Source organism: Tamandua tetradactyla, chromosome 13, assembly GCF_023851605.1.
Source record: "Tamandua tetradactyla isolate mTamTet1 chromosome 13, mTamTet1.pri, whole genome shotgun sequence".
NCBI lineage: Eukaryota > Metazoa > Chordata > Mammalia > Pilosa > Myrmecophagidae > Tamandua > Tamandua tetradactyla.
This window is the reverse complement of record NC_135339.1, coordinates 77,910,698-77,930,593: the sequence shown is the minus strand read 5'-3', so window position 1 is coordinate 77,930,593 and position 19,896 is coordinate 77,910,698. Positions and strand designations below refer to the sequence as shown.

Sequence of the window (19,896 nt, the reverse complement as noted above, 5' to 3'; positions counted from 1 at the left end):
CTAGGGTGGAGAAAAGAGAAAAGCTACCACTTTTAAAAATCATCAAGTGCAAAACTTTTCACACTGAGAAGAGCTTGGGTATTTATTAGTCCTACTCAAATTCACCTTTTTTGATTAATTTCGTGGAAATATGAAATATTCCCCAGAGTCTCTTCTGCTTTTGGGGATTAGATCCTGGTGATCTTGTCTTGACAATAGCTCTCATTCTTTAGTATCTTTAGCACTAGAGATTAGCATCTCCAATGATGTACAAAAGCAGCATCTTTGCTAACAGCACGGACAAAGTTATTTGAAGGTCACAGGCAAGCAAACAGGTAGGAACACAAAAGAATATCTTTCTGAAACCAACTAAATAAAACTCATGTCTGACATATAGGTCTCAATTGATTATGCTCAGCTGTTACATGGTTAGTGTCTTCCATTTCAGGGCTCTTATCTTACAATGAGGAAAACAGTGAAAGAACACTGAAATATGATCGGAAGGATCTCCATAAGTGGCAAATAAATAGTGTGTCCAGCCAGATTTTAAAGAAGAGTAGCTATGCTGTAATCCTTGAAGATTCTCAGAAAATCTAGGCTTCCCAGAAATCTGGCCTGATTTACATAAACAAACCAAGGAAATGTTTTACTCATGGGTTCTTCATTATTTTTCTGACAAATGCTAGAAAAACTGGCAAACTGAAGCATCTGTCTGATTTATGATTGCTCTTTCTCTGGGGTTCCTGCAGTCAGGATATAACAGTATCTCCAGGAAACTGCAAATATTCACTTTATTTCAATTAGTTTCCTTCACACAGTCTGCTGCCTCTTCAGCCAGCTTAGAAAACATGACTTTTAGCATTGCTTAAGCTGCTTGACTTATGAGATAAGCACTGAACTCCTACCTAGTCATTCTTTAGCAAGATTGGGTGCTTTGTGTCTTATCAGTTTGCCTGCGGGTATTTATTTAACACAATTTATGATGAACTCTCACTTTTTTTTTGTCCTTTTGAATTTTACCTTGATAATAATTTATCTTTATGTTCTGATTAACACAATTCTACCTTTTTGACCTCGAGTAGAATTTTTCTTTGGATAGGCTCATCTAAATACAAACCTAGTAATTGAACAGTAACCACTTTTGAATAAGACTTTTAAGCTGGCAAAGTACCTATTAGGCTTCTGAACTTTTAACAAAAGGAAGCACTGACATCTTTCTGTCAACATTTTCCTGAACCACAAATTGCTCAGGTATTAGAAATTCTCTAGAAATGACATAAAAAGGCTTTGAAGCAAATGTATTCTTGTAGTGCAGGGCTGCAAGTCAGAGCAATTTCAGAATATCCCACATAAACTGAAAAGATGGCAGATGCAAGAATTGGATTTAACCGTGGATGATAACCCAATTTTCTCCACAATGCTGTAACTCAATAAGTCTTTAATGGCTTCTTAGATAAACAGATGGATGTCATCAAAAGGCACAGGATGATAAATTTGATTGGCGTTTGAAGAGTTTGCACTGCTTTATCCCCAAAACAAGTAGCAAGAGAAAAATGGGGGGAACCCATCCTTAAATTCCCGCACTGGAGTTTAAATTATTTAATTAGAAACAGTTGTATTTTCCCAATGGCAAAATACTGAAAACAACCTGGATGGTAGAGTCCAGGAAGCACAATATATCTTTTTAAATTAGGGTTCTTCTTTTGAAGATTTACACTGTTTAGTTTAGCTATATTTATTCTTATTTAGTTGACTCAGTTTATTTTCATAATATTTCCAAATATTCAAATAAAGACCTTTAGAGGATTATGACCTTCAATTATCCATGATGAGTTTGTAGAGCTGTAAGTCCATGGCCCAATTTCTGACGGTCAAGCAATTCCTGATTCTTTGAATAGTTCCTTTACTTGGAGGCATTTTCATTTAGTTCACTTGCTCATCAGAATTATTCAGTGGAATTAGATTTCAAATAGTTCATTGTCAGAGAAATCCAAGTTCTATGAAGCATCTGACCAAGTCTTTCCAGAGCGGGTAATGTTAAATCATAGACACACACGCACAACCTTGGTCTATCAGTGAGATCTGTCTACATGAATCCAGGAGAAAGGCTATGGCTAAAAACAGCTCTGAAGGATGTATGCCTTTTACTGTTGCTGTTGTTATTGTCATTTCTGGGTTGTGAGATGATGGGGAAGCTCCATGGTTTTTAGGTATGAATTTTGGAAATTCTCCATTTTGGACAGAACATATAGGGCAAGATTTTTAAAAAATAGCTGGTGTTAAAGCGAACCTCTTCTCTTGGTGTAAAAGGGGTGGTAATGCTAATGGTCCTTGTCTCCAGGATAAGGTACTATTTTAAAATGTTTCTGAGAGATGTGATCGTTTACTAAGTACAGTGATCATAGGAAACTTCAAGAGCAGGACTAGAATTTTCTTGTAAACCTAGTTGAAAAAGCAATTTCCTTTTATGCTCAAAGCTCAAGCAAATGCTTTAGAATACTTTTATTGCATGTAATATTACTTCCTTTGTTGAAGTCTACTCTTACTAACTTGAAATAAAAATAGGAAATTCTTACAAAGTACCTACTATGGGCCAGATACTGTGCTTCATTATAGGTTTTAACTACTCTTCATGACAATTTAAAAGAAAGGACTATTATTATCCTCAATTTACAGAAAAGAGAAATACGGCACAGATAGATTAAGTAACTTGTCTAAGATCACACAGTTATTAAATGGTAGCCTGAGGAATTAAACCTCAAGCAGTCTGGCTCCAGAGTCCATGATCTTAACCATTTTTATGTTTTACTGCCTTTCATAAAAGCTTGAGGTATAAAGATACCCCATGATATTATCATTAATCAAGTAGAGCTGGCTTAGTTAGGTCACACTGAACATGCATATATGTATGTGTGTGTGTGTAATCTCTGCTTTGGAATCTGGTTACTCAGTTATGCAGGCAGGGCAGCTCAGAGAACAGTCCCATCAGGCACAATTGGGTTCTGCCATGGTCAATGCCTCAAAATATAGGTAGAGTGTAAATAAAAAATAAACTGCCTACTGCCATGTGTGATATATATATATATTGTATAGTAGTATTACACTCTAATACCAGGTCCTTCATAAAATAAAGGGTGATCTTGTCTTAATTTCAGATGAATTCTACTATACACTTTCTCTACTAAAACTCTGCAGAAATTTTTCTGAACGTAGGGTCCTGTAGCTGGTCAAATTCAACTAACACCTCCATTGTGAAATCTGACTCCCTATGTCCCAAGGGCATTTCATTAAGGAGGGGGAATGGGACCATAATTTACTACAGTGGCTTTGATGCCGTTTAAACTACTTCAGCTTGCTGAATAAATTGGTAAAATTTTCTTGAAAAGCAATTCATCAATATGTACTGAAAACCTTAAAAAGTCCATACCTAGCATTTGCAGAATGAGCAATGCATCCTAAGGAAATACTTAGAAATGTGGGCCAAAGTTTTGAGTGAGAACCTTTATCACAACATAATTTATAATACTGAGAAAAAGCAAAACCCAAATATTGTACAAAAAGCCTGGTAATGACATAAGTAGCCAACAAGAGGAGGATAATTAAGAAGTTTATGATACATTCATATACTGCAATATTATGCAGCCATTAAAATTATGTTTCTAAAGAATTTTTAATGACACAGAGAAATACTCATTATATAACATTCAGTGGAAAAGCAGGATACAAACTTCATAAAAATGATGGCATTCATGAAAAAAGAAAAAGGTCTAAATATATCTAGACATAGTCCTGAAATGAAATATGGCTTTAAAAAAAATATCTGGGCTATAAGATTTTGGTGATTTCTTTCCAAATTTTCTAAAATGAATGAGCATTATTTTATAAACAGAAAACCAACCAATAAAACATAAAGCATAAACACACATGATTTACAGGGGGAAGAACTAGCAGATGTTTGAGTTGGTTGAAGGAGATGAGGTGAGTGGAAGAAATATCCCAATTTCCCTCACCCTCTTCCATTTCCCTAGTTCTCTGCACCTGTGTCTGTGGACACACGCTCACACACACACGTGCACATATGAACACCCGACTACCAATCTCACATAGCTAGTTCCCACAAATGTTGGTGATTCCTGGCTGCTACAATTGAGAGCAGAGTCAATCACCTCACTGGGTAATTTTTTGCATATTACTCCGAAGCCTGACTGACACTGCTCCCATTATGGGAACTTAAATCCTTCAGGCTAAAACTGGACTGGACAGTTCATTCACACATGTTCACAGATTTTGTGCAATATCTTCCTTTTACCTCTTCTCATTGTCTTGACTTTTTTCTTTATAGTACTTCAAGTTCCTGTGTACCTTCTGGCATACATTTAGTGAGATAAAATGATGTAAGATGTTGTGAAAGTACCATTTTGATCAGTGTTCATTTCCTTCCTCCCTCTGTCTTTCTAAGTAATACCCTGGTTTTGGAGAAAACATGAACTGGTGTGGGTAGAATTTGGGCATTTGGGGAATGAAAAAGGAAGGACATAGGTAGCAGAAGGAAAATAATAAAGGCCTAAAGCTGGGGACATCACACTGTGTACGAGAAACACGTGTCTTCTTTTTCTGTTGAGCTGGGGATATGCAGGTCGCGGTAGTATTGGAGAATGGTGGTTTGAGACCAGATCACAGAGGCTCCTGGTAACTTTCTTTTTTTTTTTTTTAACATGGGCAGGCACTGGGAATCGAACCCAGGTCTCAGGCATGGCAAGCGAGAACTCTATCTGCTGAGCCACCGTGGCTGGCCCCCTGGTAACTTTCGAATGATTCCAAATATCAATAGCACCAATCAAAAGAATAAAGATTTGTCACCAAGAACATGCAAGAAAATGTACTTGGGCTTTGAAAGCAATCCAAAAGAAGAAGCCAAAACTTATTTTGAGCAATGTCAGTATAACACTGTGAAACCAATTGACCTGGGAGTTAGGGTCATGTGCTGGTTCTATTAATAATGAGCTGTTTGACCTTGAACAAATCACACTTTCTCTAGAGCTTCTGTTTGTGTGTGTGTAAAATTAGAGGGGCAGAATAGATTCATGCGTGTGTTAATCCATTCAGCTAAGTGTTGGCTCTGTTATGTTAGGCACTGTGCTGGGCATGGGGGAACCATGATAATGACAGATGGTCCTCACCTGCATGGAGTACCCAGTGTATGGAAAACAAGAGTTTATCAAATCGTCCCCATTTGGAGGTATGGAGGTCACTGGTGACCTCTGAAGGAGCATTTTAATAGAGAAGAGGGTGTTCCAGTAAAATTACAGTGGGCTGGGAGTGGGGTGGGTAAATGAAAATAGTGGCAGGAGACACTAAATACACGAAGGTTAGCTGTGAAGAGGTGAAAGAGAAGGGGCTGGAACAAAAGAAAGCTGTACGTCCCAGAATCCTCTCTATTTCTAAAATACTAAGATTCATATCTTAGTTCCTGAATAAGTAGATTTAACATTACAAGGTAACTGTTTGAAGGAGGCAGCAGCCAATTCAATGTATAAGCTAGTATGCTTATATAAGAATCAACCACACAGAAGCCATATTGCAAATACTAGAAGGAAATTAAGATCTGGATATTACTGTGAGAACCTATGTAATCTCAATCTTTGGAGATGTCAAAAAAATATGAAAGATAAGTTGCATAAGACAGGGGGCTGGACAAGATGAACTCTAGTTGTCTGATCCTGTTATGTTAATGATACTGATTGGAAGAGAGGAAAGAGGGGCAGTTCAGTAAGTAAAATCACACCAGGAATCTCAAGCAGCCTGCCAGACTGCAGCTTCCAGTAAGCAGGATTTGACCTTGTCTCTTACCATTCTTTTCCTACTAAAGACTGTAAATAAATGGAAGCTTCTTCTGATTATCCATGAGAGAGATAATATTGCTTAAGCTGCTAGTAGATTGATATTCCTACATGTGTCACCAAATGTCATTAAAACTGACAAGTGACAGTACTGAAATCTATTGTTGTAAGAAATACAACAATGCAATTAATTTTACAAAGCAGCTAACTTTCCATTACAATTTCTGATAATCCTCATTCTATCAGTTTAACACTAATAAATTTTTAAAAGGAAAAATATTTCCTTTCAGAAAGGCAGTTACATTTATTTTTGTGGTCAAAACTTAGTTTATTACGGCAAGAGATTGGATTTTTTTTTTCATTAGCATGTTATTGATTGGACAAATTAGTCAAAGAAGGCCTGAAATTCCCAGGATTTCCTAAACTGATATCTGTGCCTTTTTTAAGCTACTGGTAACAATTACAAGACACAGAGATGGATGTGTATCAGCCAGGTGAAGCCTTAGGGTTGAATCTAAGAGACAAGTTTGACCTCTAAACCATGCTCTAAAATCCCTTGTAGCTTCTCTCTCTCTCTCTCTTTCTGTCTCCCCGCCCCCATTCTCTCTCTCTCGTTCAGAAACAGTTTTCTTCACACACCATACAATCAACCCAAAGTATACAATTAATGGCTCTTGGTGCACAGCAAATTAAATGTAAGCTTAACATATTTCATGTAAGTGTCTTTTTCCCTTCTTAGTTTTCTACGCTACATTTAATAATTCTCCAGGCGGGTAGCATTAGAGTTTGGGGATTAAAGGCATTAAATTTGGAGTTCTACAAAACTGGGTTCAAATCCCGGTCCTGTCAGCTCTTAGCTCTGTATTTATTGGTAAGTTTTTGAACCTCAATTTCTCTAATTTACAAAACCGGGGTAGTAGTAACCCCACAGGAAATACCTCACAGACTTTTTGCAAGATTACATGAGAAAACAGAAGAACAAATGCTCATGGTGAGCATACGCCATAATAGTGGTTTTTTTTTTTTTTTTGATTGATTGATTTTTGCATGCATGTCTTTGCTCATTTGGGCACTTACGCAGTCTACCGAAAATATTTTCTCAATCGATTAAAAATCTATAATAGAAGTGACATTTGTAATTCAGAGGCCCAAACTCTATTATAGTGTTTTCTGTTTGTTTGTCTTTTAAATCAAATTCCTCTGTGAAGCCACCGGTCCTGGGTTTTTCTTAGTTGGGAGGGCTTTTATTATTGTTTCAATCTCTTTACTAGCAAATGGTTTGTTGAGATCTTCTATTTTTTCTTAAATCAATATAGGCTGTTTGTGTGTTTCTACAAATTTGTCAATTTCATTTGGTTATCTAATTTATTGGTGGACAGTTGTTCATAGTATCCTCTTATAATCCTTTATATTTCTACAGTTTTAGTAGAAATGCCCCCCTTTCCAGTTCTGATTTTAGTTATTTGCATCCTCTTTTTTTTCTGCCATTCTAGATAAAGGTTTGCTATTTATTGATCTTTTCAAAAAACTAACTTTTGGTTTTGTTGATTCTCTCTAATGTGCTCTTGCTTTCTATTTCATTTATCTCTGCTAAAACCTTTATTTCCTTCCTTCTGCTCACTTTGGTTTTAGTTTATTCTTCTTTTTTCTATTTCTTCCAGTTTCAAGGTTAGGGCTCTGATTTGAAATTTTTCTTCTTTTACAATGTAAGCAGAGCTATAAATTTCCCACTCAGCACTGCCTTCACTGAATTCCGTAAGTTTTTGTATATTATAATTTCATTTCCATTCACCTCAAGATATTTCCCAATTTTTCTTCTGTTTTCCTCTTTAAGTGATTGGTTGTTTAAGAGTGTGTTGTTTAATTTCCAGATATTTATGAAATTTCTGTTTCTCCCTCTATTATCAATACTAGCTTGATTCCCTTATTGTTGGAGAATATACATCGTATGATTTCAATGTTTTTTAATTTATTGAGACTTGTTTTGTGATCTAAGATATGATCCATCCTGGAGAAGATCCATGCGTACTCAAGAAGAATATGTATTTGGTTTTTGCTGGTTGAAGTGTTCTAAATATGTCTGTTAAGTCTAGTTGGTTTAGAGTATCATTCAAGACTTATGTATTCTTATTGATCTTCTGACTAAATGATAATCCATTATTGAAAGTGGTATATTAAAGTCTCCTGTTATTAATGTAGAACCATCAACTTCTCCCTTCAACTGTGTCAGTATTTACTGGATATATTTTGTGCTGTACTTTTAGGAGTATATATAATCATAATTATTGCATCTTCTTGTTGAATTGTCCACTTTGTTAGTATATAATGAATGTCTTTGTCCCTCATAACAGTTTTTGACTTAATGACTTATTATATGATATTAGTATAGCTACCCCAGCTCTCTCTGGGTTACTACTTGCGTGTTATATATTTTTTCCATCCTTTCACCTTCAACCTACTTGTATATTTTAATTTAAAGTGAGTTTTTTTGCAGACAACATATAGTTGGATTAGGCTTTTTTATCCATTCTGCTTATCTCTGCTGTTTGACTGGAGAGTTTAATCCATTTACATTTAGTTACTACTGATAGTACAAACTTTCTTCAGCTGTTTTGCAATTTAGCCTTTGCATGTTTTATACCCTTTTTGTCTTTCACTTCCACTAATACCTTCTTTTACATTTATTTGATTTTTTTGTGTTGTACCATATTGAATGCCTTCTTATTTCTATCTGAACATATTTTTCATCTATTTTCCATGGGCTTAAAATTTAACATTCTAAATTAATAACAATCATATTTGTTCAATACCAATTTAACTTAATAGCACATGCATATATTCTTCCTATAGCGCCTTTGTGCCCCCAGCATTTAAAATTTTTTTTTTTACCATTTACATCTTTGTATGTCCAGAACAATAGATTTATCATTACTTTTTATATATTTTCATTTTAGCACTGTGGGAACTAAGAAGTGGAGTTATATACCAAAGAATACACTACAATAATATTGGCATTTATAATTACCCAAGAAGTTACCTTTACTGAAGGTCTTTAATTCTTTATGCTGCTTTAAAGTACATCTACTTTGCTTTTTTGTTCAGTCTGAAAAACTCCCTTTAGTACTACTTATAGGGTAGACCCAGTGGTGATAAACTCCCTCAGCTTTTGTTTATCTGAGAATGTCTTAATCTCTCCCTCAATTTTGAAAGAAATTCTCTCTGGATATAAAATTATTGACTGGCTATTGTTTTCTTAAGTATTTCAACCCACTGCCTTCTTGCCTCCATGGTTTCTGATGAAAAACTTTTTAAAATCAAATTGAGACTCCCTTGTATGTACCATATTGCTTTTCTCTTGTCTTTTGTGTTTGTTAGTGTGATCAATATATTATGCATGTGTTTTTTTCTTCATTTTTATCTTCTTTGATATTCTCTGGGATTCTTGGATGTGCATATTCATGTTTATAGCTAAGCTTGGGAAGTTCTCTGTTATTATTTCTTAATATATTCCTCTGGCCCTTTCTTTCTTCTCCTTCTTGGATTACTATAATGTATACATTGGTACACTTGATGGCATCCCAGAGATGCCTTAGGCTATTTTTGCTTTTAATAATTTGTTTTCTTTCTGTTCCTCAGCCTGACTCATTTCAAATGTTTTGTCTTCAAGTATATGATTCTTTCTTCTGCCAGCTCCAGTCTGCTCTAGAAACTCCCAAGAATTTTTCATTTCAGTTCTTGTGGTCTTCAACTCCAGTAGTTCTGTTTGGTTCTTTTAAAAATTTCTTTATTGAGAGTTTCATTTTGCTTATTGTTTTCCTGATATCCTTTAGTTCTCTATTGTATTGTCCTTCATATCCTTGAGTATTTTTTTAAAGGGTTTACTCAGTATGCCCACATTCTAGTTTTCTTCATCGGTGTTTTCTGGATTTTTATCCTCTTCCTTTGGATAGGACATCATTGCTTGTTTCTATGCTTGTTTTATATTCTTTTGCTACACACTGTACATTTAATATTTTAAAATTCTAACTCTGGAATTTATTCCCTAAGAAGTCTGTTTCTTGATTTTTTAACCAGCTGGTGTTAAGACAGAGATTTTCTTGAGCTTCAGCCCTCCCATCAGGAGGGTCTGCCAGCATGAGTGCAGTATGCTGTGTTTCCCTGTCTTTGTAGGCCTGTGTCTCGTTCCAAGCTTTGCTTGTTATTTGTTTATTTATTTTTAAACATAACAACATATAAACACAAACATTCTTATCATATGATCATTCCATTCTTGGTATATAATCAATGACTCACAATATCATCACATAATTGTATATTCATCACCATGATCACTTCTTAAAATATTTGCATCAATTCAGAAAAAGAAATAAGAAGAAAAAATAAAAAAGCTCATACATACCATACCCCTACCCCTCCCTCTCATTGACTGCTAGCATTTCCATCTACCCAATATATTTTAGCCTTTCTTTCCCTTATTTTTTTCTATACCCCTTAACATTCCCTTTCATTGATCATTAGCATTTCAATCTACTAAATTTATATTAACATTTGTTCCCCCTATTATTTATTTATTTTTAATCATATGTTTTACTCATCTGTCTGTGCCATAGATAATAGGAGCATCAGACATGAGGTTTTCACAATCACACTGTCACACTGTGAAAACTATATCATTATACAATCATCTCCAAGAAACATGGCTACTGGAACACAGCTCTACATTTTCAGGCACTTCCCTCCAGCCTCTCCAACATACCTTAACTAAAAAGGTGATATCTGTATAATGTGTAAGAATAACCTCCAGGAGAGCCTCTTGACTCTGTTTGAAATCTCTCAACCACTGACACTTTATTTAGTCTCATTTCTCTCTTCCCCCTTTTGGTTGAGAAGGTTTACTCAAACCCTTGATGCTGAGTCCCAGCTCATTCTAGGAATTCTGTCCCACATTACCAGGGAGGTTTATACCCCTGGGAGTCATGTCCCACATAGAGAAGGGGAGGGCAGTGAGTTTGCTTGTTGTATTGCCTGAGAGAGAGAGGCCACATCTGAACAACAAAAGAGGTTCTCTGGGGGTGACTCTTAGGCCTAATTTTAAGTAGGCTTAGCCTATCCTTTGTGGGGATAAGTTTCATATGAACAAACCCAAGATTGAGGGCTCAGTCTATTGCTTTGGTTGTCCCCAGTGCTTGTGAGAATATCAGGAATTTTCCACATGGGAAAGTTGAATTTTCCCCCTTTCTTGCCATTCCTCCAAGGAGACTTTGCAAATATTTTTTTATTCACTGTGCAAATCATTCTGGGATTTATCAGGACATTACTCTGGACAAATCTACAAGATCTAATGCCCTACTCAAAATTCCATGTACTTATGGTGTTCAATTAAACTGTCCACATAAGTTATATTAGGAAATGCACCAGTCAAAATATAAATTTTGTACCAGATAAACATTTTTTGCTCACATAAAAGTTAAAGTTTAAAATATGAACTACCTTCCATTTCCAACATCCTGCAGTATTGACATTCTTTTGTTCTTCCTCATGCAAAAACATTTTCAACTTTGTACATTTAGTCACTATCATTATACACTCTAGGCATTCCTAGATTATACCATCTCAGTCTTTATCACCTATCTTTCCTTCTGATTTCATTTGTGCCTCCAGCCCTCCCCCCTGCATCATTCTCACATTCAGCTTCATTCTGTGCACTAACATTATTGTATTATAGTTAGGTAGTATTGTGCTATCCATTTCTGAATTCTTATAATAGGCTAGATTTTGGGTAATTGGATGGGATTAGAAGGGATATAGGTTGAGCAACAGGACTGATTGTAAAAGTCCTCTTCTTTCTTACATGAAAGATAGCATACTCTAGATACTTTTTTGCACTTTACTTTTTTTAACTTAACAATATATCTTGGATGTAAGTTCACAAAGGTTTATAGAGATCATCCTCATTCATTTTACTGTTGCATATTACTCCATTTGTGGATACACCATAACTTATTTTACTACTTTCTTATATTTTGGCATTTAGGTTGTTCCCAATATTTTGTGATTACAAACAATGATGAAATGAATAACCAAATACATATGTATTTTCATTTTGTTAGACGTATATCTTCAGCGTAGAGTCTTAGAAGTAGGATGCTGGGTCAAAGTGTGCCTTGCATAGTTTTGTTAGGTATCATCAAATACCCCTTCAGTGAAGTTCACCAGTTTGTATTCTCACCACAAAGTGTACTTTAAAATTTTCACTAATGTGATGAGGTAAGAAATGGAATCTCAGTGTTGTTTTAATTTGCATTTCTGAGAAATATTTTTAATACAAATGGAGGACAGAGGTTGAGAGGAAGTACAGATGCACAGACAAGAGCTACACAGAGAATGAAAATGGAACTTCAAGTGTCCTACAAAAATTATAGGCCATCTAAGAAGTCCAGGAAAAGACAATGATTCTGAGGCTTTAGGGAAAGTCAAAAATATTAATACAAGGTCCAAAGTGATCCCTCGACAATATAAAGAGAGACAGAGCATAAACTGCAATGGTTTTAAAAGACTGAGTTGTTTTTACATGTAAGAGAAAAGGCTAGTAACAAATAATGCTTAAAATGAAGAAATTTTCAGTATTTAAAAACTCTCAGTCTTAAAGAAAAACTGTGATCTAAAAATCTGCAACAAAGTATAAAAGCCAGGTAGCCAAGCAGAAATTAGAAGAGGCTATAAATTCATGGTCTAAGCAAGAGGAAGCAGGCCTGGTGACTCACAACTAGGCCACTAAAGAGACTGTTCAGAAAAGTGGTAGGGACTCTGATCCTGCTGAAAACACCAAGAATGAAGAAGATCCAGTGAATCATTCACGTTTTCTTTTCTTTTCATGGGCAGGCACCAGGAATCGAACCCGGGTTTCCGGCATGGCAGGCGAGAACTCTGCCTGCTGAGCCACCATGGCCCACCCCATTCACTTTTAAGAATACAATAATGGATGATTTTAGAGATGATCAAACAATAATCTTAGGAATATTCAAACCATCAAATGATATTTTTATATGTGGAAAAAACAGCAGAAGACCCAAAGAAATCTGTTAAAGTTAGAAGAAAATTCCATACTGCAAAACAATTAACATGACTTGTGACAAACAGGTCTCTAGGATCAGGCCAAAAAGAACAGCCACAGTCAGTAGCAAGGAATCAATTGTTTTAGCCTCAGTGAAGTTTTAAATTCTACTTCATAAACCAAATTCTAAGCTAGAAATTATAATGTTTTCCATTTTAAAATCTGAGAAGTATCTAGACTTAATTTACAGTAAGGGGCATAAAAGAAGAACATGACAAAATGCAGTAGAAAAGTATAAGTTCATTGTTAGTTTAAGTTTGGACTCTGGAACATAAGCACCAACAGGGACAAGCAAGTAAGAGAAAGGAGGAAAGCAATTAAGCAAAAATGTTGAGTTTCTATTTTGTGTAAGTCACCATTTATCCCCTGGGGAGCTAATGATAAATAAGGAGAAAATCCTTGCCCTTAGTTTGCTGGGGTGATTGAATTGTGTCTCCCCATAATATACGTTCCAGTCCTAACCTGCAGTCTTGTGACTGTGAATTCTTTTTGGAAATAGGCTCTTTGCAGATGTTATTAGTTAGGATGAGGCCAAAACAGATAAGGGTGAGCCCTGATCCAATATGATCGGTATCCTGATAAGGAGAGAAACATTTGGACACAAGGGGAGGAGGCGGACAGAGAGAGAAGACAACCAAGTGACAGGGGCAGAGATTGCCATGGATTGCCAGCAAACCACTGCCAGAATTCTACAGACTTCAGAGGAAGAAGCCTGCCCTTGCCTAGATCTTGATTTGGACTTCTAAGCTCCAGAACATTGAGACAATAAGTTCTGGATGTTTTAAGGCATCCAGTTTGTGGTACTTTGCTATGGCAGCCCTGGAAAACTAAGACAGGTAGAAAGGAGACAGTATAACAAGAAGTTTTTTTAAATGGTAAATTAAAAAACCCACAGTGACAGCCTATGGGTGGGTAGAGATAGGAAAACGCTTCAGAGGAGGCAGCCCTAGAGTTATAAATTCTCTTGGTAGAAAAGGGGAGGTGAATGCCTGGGGGTGATGGTAGGGACAGTACAAACAGAGGGGCTTGTACATGCAAAGGAACAGAGGTATGTATGGTACATTCATAACAAGTGGTGTTTTAAAAGTCACTTTTGAATCCAGTGCTGTGTGCCATTTAACATCTCCCTAAACTCATAAAATTTGCAGATAACATCAATGGGCTTTGGGTATAAGAACAGCATTGAGAAGGATAGGATTACATTTCAAGATGACCTTGAAACATTCAAAGAAACTAATGGAAACGTTTCCTTTTTCTTGTGCAAGAAAAACAGTTGGCGTATGAACAAAATGCAGGATGGCAGAAAAAGTCAGGGAAGGACAGAGGAGTCCTACTGAAGGGTAAGTGGGGAGGTTACCAGCAGTGGAGAGCAATGGATTTTAAAAGAGAGATTAGTTATTGAGAAACTAACAATGGGAGAGGTCCCTGGGTTCTAGCACTAGCTCTGCCTTGTATTAAATGTTTGACTCTGAGGAAGTCTCCTGAGGTGTCCCTTAATAGAGGGACAAATCACCTCCAGAGCCCCTTTCCATTGCATGGTTCCCTGAGCCAATGATTCCTGGGAAGGTTGAAGAGCATTCCGAGTCAAGAGATGACCCAAGCTGGGAGACAAGGACTCTACAAGGTAAAGATGGAAGGATTGGGAGTACTGTGTTGAACCTGAATTTAATGAAGGCTAGGAGATGGTTTCAAATCTGCCTTTCATCATGTGATGGATTATTACAGGAAGCAAAATCAGCTGTTCTCTATTTCTGGAGGGATAAGAACAAGAAAAAAGAGAACAAAAGAAATGAGATCGAATTGCAGAGAAAAATGTTAAATAACAGAATGAATTAGTCCAGGAAGTTACAGGCATGACTTTGTTGGGAAGCCTTTAGAAATGGTCTGTCTGTCCAGACGATTCCACACAGGGTCACCAGCTGCGACTGCAGGCAGTTGGGTGGACCGGATGTCGTTTTAGTGCCTTTTTTCCTATCTCTGTGTTTCTGCAGTTGTATAATATTATGCATAAATAGTGTAATGTCAAATTACACCATTTATTCATTTTATGCATCTATTAATATGGACAACAGCTTCCTTCCCATTTTACCACTAAAGTTTTGAATACAAATGTAAGTCAGGCTCTCCCCATTATAGCTCTACATTCAGAGCTAATTGTGTCACAGAACACTTAAGGAGTCATTTTTCATTATGATGGTGAGCAAGGGGAAGGCAGATGGCACAGTCACGTTATTGATTTGATGATCCTTGCCTGGCTTGTTGAATAAGTGGAACTGAGTGTATGGTCACTGTATCTAGATTTTTAGGGGCTTTAAGTTTCAGTTAAATTATATCAGACAGCAGGTTTGGGGATAAGAGTTCATCTATTCCCCAAGGCTCCTAAATGATGATACCCGGAACCATTGGGGTTCTTCAAACCACCTTCGTGGAGTCCTACGAACTGATTTGAATCTCCCAGTTTTTAAGGAAGAAGATGAACTATCTTTCAAGTTTTTCAGTGCTTTAGCAGCATGACAGCTCCCAATATGCTGCTCATGAGTTAGGAATGTCTGCTTAACTTACATGGGTTATGATCATTTGCAAATAAGGTAGGTAAAAGGAGAGAAACTGTTCATTTTTCAGAGGGCCATAAACTCATTCCCTAAAAGACATTAGAGAAAGATCAATCTGGCTTTCAAGAGTTAAAGTAATTATAATTATGGTTTATCTTTTTTTTTTTTTTTTTGGTATTGTAATACAACAGTATTACAGCTGGTGCTAGTTCTTCCACTGCACCTTCCATTATAAATGAATGGATATTTAAACTATATCTTTGGAAAATACCATGGCATAGTTTGACAGTAAATGGTAGGTCCTTAGAACAAATCAGCTATTGGTAGAGTATGGAATTTTTATCAAACTTTGAACATGCTTCCACAGGATTTGCTATTTGGAATGGTCTCCAGAAAAACATTTATGGGAGAAGAAGGAATTCCCAGAATCCATGACTCACATTTTCTTAGCCTTTGCCCAGTTTGCTGGCAAGGAGATTTATTTTCTCAAGCCATTTCATTTTTCTTCTTGGGTCTAGGGAATTCCCTTCTGTCATTTCTGACCCATGTGCCAGGAGGTATGTAGTACTGCCTATTGATAAAAGGTGGATTATTATTATTGTATTTTCTGGTTAGACTTTGCAATGTGGCACAATAAATGAGGGAGAGGCAAAGGCCCTCTCAGCATGAGAGATCCAGAGATCTGGTTTCTAGCTTCTGTTTAGCCATAAACACAAATGACCCTAGACAAGCTTCTCCCCTTCGTGGGCTCTCTGGATTTCTTCTTTGCAAAATGTGGTTTAGAGCTACATGATTTCTAAGGACCTTTCTAAAGTTCCAACATTTCTAAAATTCTCTGATAGTCAGTATTACCCATTGATCCTTGTTAAAAGAAGTAAGGCAGCCTTCCAGGAAATCCCCTCAAACCTATGCAAAGCAGGACTATTTAATTCAAGACCAATTAAAAGTATTACTTATTACTAATCAGCACTTTTATGTAGACCATGGGATTCAGCCATCATAAGAAACACTGGGGGGTTGATTTACCCTTTCCATTTCACTCATACCGACAAATTCCTTATTTTTGTGGTGCTTCTTCAAAGGCAGCTTGCCATTCCAAGTAAATCTTGATTTTCCCCTTCGGCTTTGTAAGCTGATTTGTTGAGTTGCTTTTTCCCTATTTTTCTGTTTGACCACAGCAATTATTTACCAGTCAATTCTAGAAATACATGAAAAGGGATGAAGGTGGGGTGGGAGAAAGAGAAAAGAAAAATGTATTCGCCATACTTTCAGTGCTAGTGGTCTCATTCTCATGTCCATAATTTCTTATTTTTTGTGTGAGTTTTTGTATAATGGCTCAATCCCTAAGGTATCTGAATTAAGTTTTAGGATATTTCATGTACTTCTGCAACATGTTTAATTATCTGTGTTCACTATTCTTCAAGTATATTTACTAAGGTTCTGGTTCCTTATTTTCTTCCTTGTTTTCTTTACACATCAATCAATTTCTTTTAAATCAACAGTGGCACAAAAATACACTTAAAAGTCTCAAATGGGAGGACCATGGCCATGTAATTTCACAGTGATAGTCGTGATAAACAAAGAAGTGTGTGCTATTCCCAATGCAAATGGCTGTTGGTATTTGGCAATAGGAAACAAACAAACAAACATAAAAAAATGGAAAGAGCACTTTAGTGTGAGACTTTTCTGGTTTTAAATTCTGGCTCCATTACTTATGTGGCTGTAGGGAGGTTACTTAACCTCCAAAAGTTCATTTTCCTCATCTGTGAAAGAAAAGTGATACTAAACACCTCATAGGGTTATGAGAATTCAAAGAATAAAATGTGGAGAATAGAATTACAGCAAAAAGTATATGTCAATGATAATGGCTACAATATCAATTGGTATTTTCAATATTCTAGATATATTTTGTGAGATGATCTGTCCTGAATATAATTATTTTATAGACATTTATTCCATAAGATTCAAAGTAATTTGTTTTTTGTTTTGTTTTGTTTTTTTCTTTTTAGTAATTTGTTTTTCTAGTCATAAAAAGTGGAACCCAGTTGAGCTCATTCAAACTTAAATAAAATGGTTGTTTTTTTTGGGGGGGGGGGCGGGTGCATGGTCCAGGAATTAAACCCAAGTCTCTTGAATGAAAGGTTGGGCATTCTATCCACTGAACCACCCGTGCACCTTAAATAAAATGGTTTTAATAAAGTTTACATTTGTATAGTGTAAAGATATGTAGTGGCATATCTTTTCTATGTTTTTTGGTGAAGTTCTATCATTAAAGTATAACTACTTTTATTCATCAATTACTATTTACCAAGCAACCTTTCAGTACCAGGAATTCCTCAGCAGCTGAGGATTCAAAGACAAAATAAGACATGGCCTCTGCCCTCCGAGAACTTACTACCTGGGAAGAAAGTTAAGAAAGTACTTAGATGATTTGGATATATGTTATAAGGTAATGAAGACATGAATCAGCAAATCCAATGGATTTTAAGGAGGGAAAATAAGTGTGGAATATTAGGCTTAGCAGCAATTGTTAGGCTATTCTATCTAGCTGTCTCCCTTATTTTATAGACGAGGAAATGGAGGCTCCAAGAGGTTAACATAAAAGTCCAAGGGCCTCTGGCTAGACAAGTGGTGCCATGCAGACAGATGTATGCCAGGACTCTGTGAGTGCTACACCTGGAAGGGAAGTTGAAGAGAGGCCTAGGAAGGCCTTAGATGATAGAGTCAATGTCTGGACTTAGATCCAGGGGTACTGAGAAAAGCCAGCAAAGGCTTATGATAAAGGGAGTGGTATGATTAGAGTGCTTTTCTTTGGCAACATTCCAGGTGAGAGGCCACTAGTGCCTGTGGACAACTTGAGGGAGTAAGAAGAGAATCTTGGAAATGACTACTGTATCTGCTATAGGGGTAAAATCTGCAGAGCTTCCTGAATACCTGGATGTAAGGGGAGAGGAAGAAGGGAAAAGGAAAAGGAATGCTAACTCCAAGACATCATCCTGAGCTACTCTGCAAGGAACTTTACAAAAACAGTGAAGTCAGGGGAAAAGAGCTGGTTTGGGAAATGGGGAGTGGTGGCAAGGGAAAGGGGAAAGGATGGGTGACTTTAGAACTACACAGTAAGAAACCTAGGTCAGATGCTGCTTTTTGGCACTTGAGAGGTGGTGGCTGGAGATCCCAAGGGGTGGGGGTCAGCTGCCTAGGGAGCTTCCCTAAGTGAGTGGAGAGGGCGTGATCCCACAGGGAGAGAGTGGGAATGAATGAGAAGCTGGGTAAGGATCAAACCTTGGGGAATTCTAGCTGTATTTAGGGGGCAGATGAAGTAATGAGCAGAGGGGAGGTACTCTACATCCATTATCTCTAAGTAGATTCTAAGGAAGGTACCTGCGAATGATCCCTGGAGAGGGCAATTTCTCCAAGTGGGGAAATCTTCTAGCAGGGTGGGAAATATTCAAAAGTCAAATACTGTAGAGACATGATAGCGAGGGGAAAGAGCATTTTAATGACTATTTATTGCTTTGTTACTATTAAAGAAAAGTATTAAACTTAGCAATTGAACAACAGTTTTATTTCATCACTCATAGCACTGTTTCCTCTTTCTCTGTAGCACTTAACACAATTTGGAATTATCAGTTCATTTGCTTATTTCTTTCATGTTTATCTCCATATATGCTATAACCTCTGTGAGGTTAGGGATTTATCTGTTTTCTTCATGATGGTATATCCAGTGCAGGGTACATAGCAGGCCATCTTTAAATATTGCTTGAATTAATAAAGACAGTAAATGAAGAATCATGATAACTATTTTTGGATAAAAGATTAAATATTTCCTACTATCAATTTTAGGATCATTTTAATGTTAGGTAATTTTTGGCACTGAGTCATATTTTAACAGTAATCTCAGATATTTGTTTAAAAATATGTACAAGTTTTTATCTCTATTGTTTCCTGGGTTCTGTCCTTAATCTTGTAGAATATTTTACTACAAAGTGCCCAACTTTTCTTTATTTTTCATGAAGACACATACACTGGCTGTAAACAATTCTTGGATTTGAGGTTTAGAGATAGCAAGCATGCCAGAATTGTATAAGAAAGTTTTGATATAATTCAGTAATTCTGTTTCTTATTCCAGGCATCTCTACCAAAGGGAGTGCTAAGATTAGATCATCAGCTGTGTTTCTGGAAGAGTGAAGATACAGTGGCAGAGTTATAGAAGGAAAACAAAGAATCTGAAAGGATAAGAAACTCCAAAGCCTTCTGGAAAATGTAAATTAACTTTAGAAACCTGGTTTTACACAAAGAATAAAAACAAAGTCAGTAGACCGGGGAGGTGGGGAGGGGGGGGCTGTTCACAGTCCGCCTTGGAGATTGCATAAATGTTTCTCCCTCTCGCTGGTGTTGTGAGATTCCTTTT

At 36.6% G+C, this 19,896-nt stretch overlaps 1 protein-coding gene and 1 long non-coding RNA gene across 6 annotated transcripts in view; one reads left to right on the top strand and one right to left on the bottom strand.

Moving 5' to 3' along the window:
* ATRNL1 (attractin like 1) overlaps positions 1-19,896 on the bottom strand; it is a 931,221-nt gene that overhangs the window by 91,979 nt on the left and 819,346 nt on the right. The window lies entirely within an intron of this gene.
* On the top strand, positions 1,813-19,865 carry LOC143654321 (uncharacterized). 2 transcript variants are annotated; one of them, XR_013161760.1, is made up of 4 exons: positions 1,813-2,189; positions 3,915-3,957; positions 14,199-14,273; positions 19,615-19,865. It is a non-coding gene; the product is annotated as an uncharacterized LOC143654321 (long non-coding RNA). The 2 variants fall into 2 exon arrangements; XR_013161759.1 differs by lacking the exon at positions 3,915-3,957.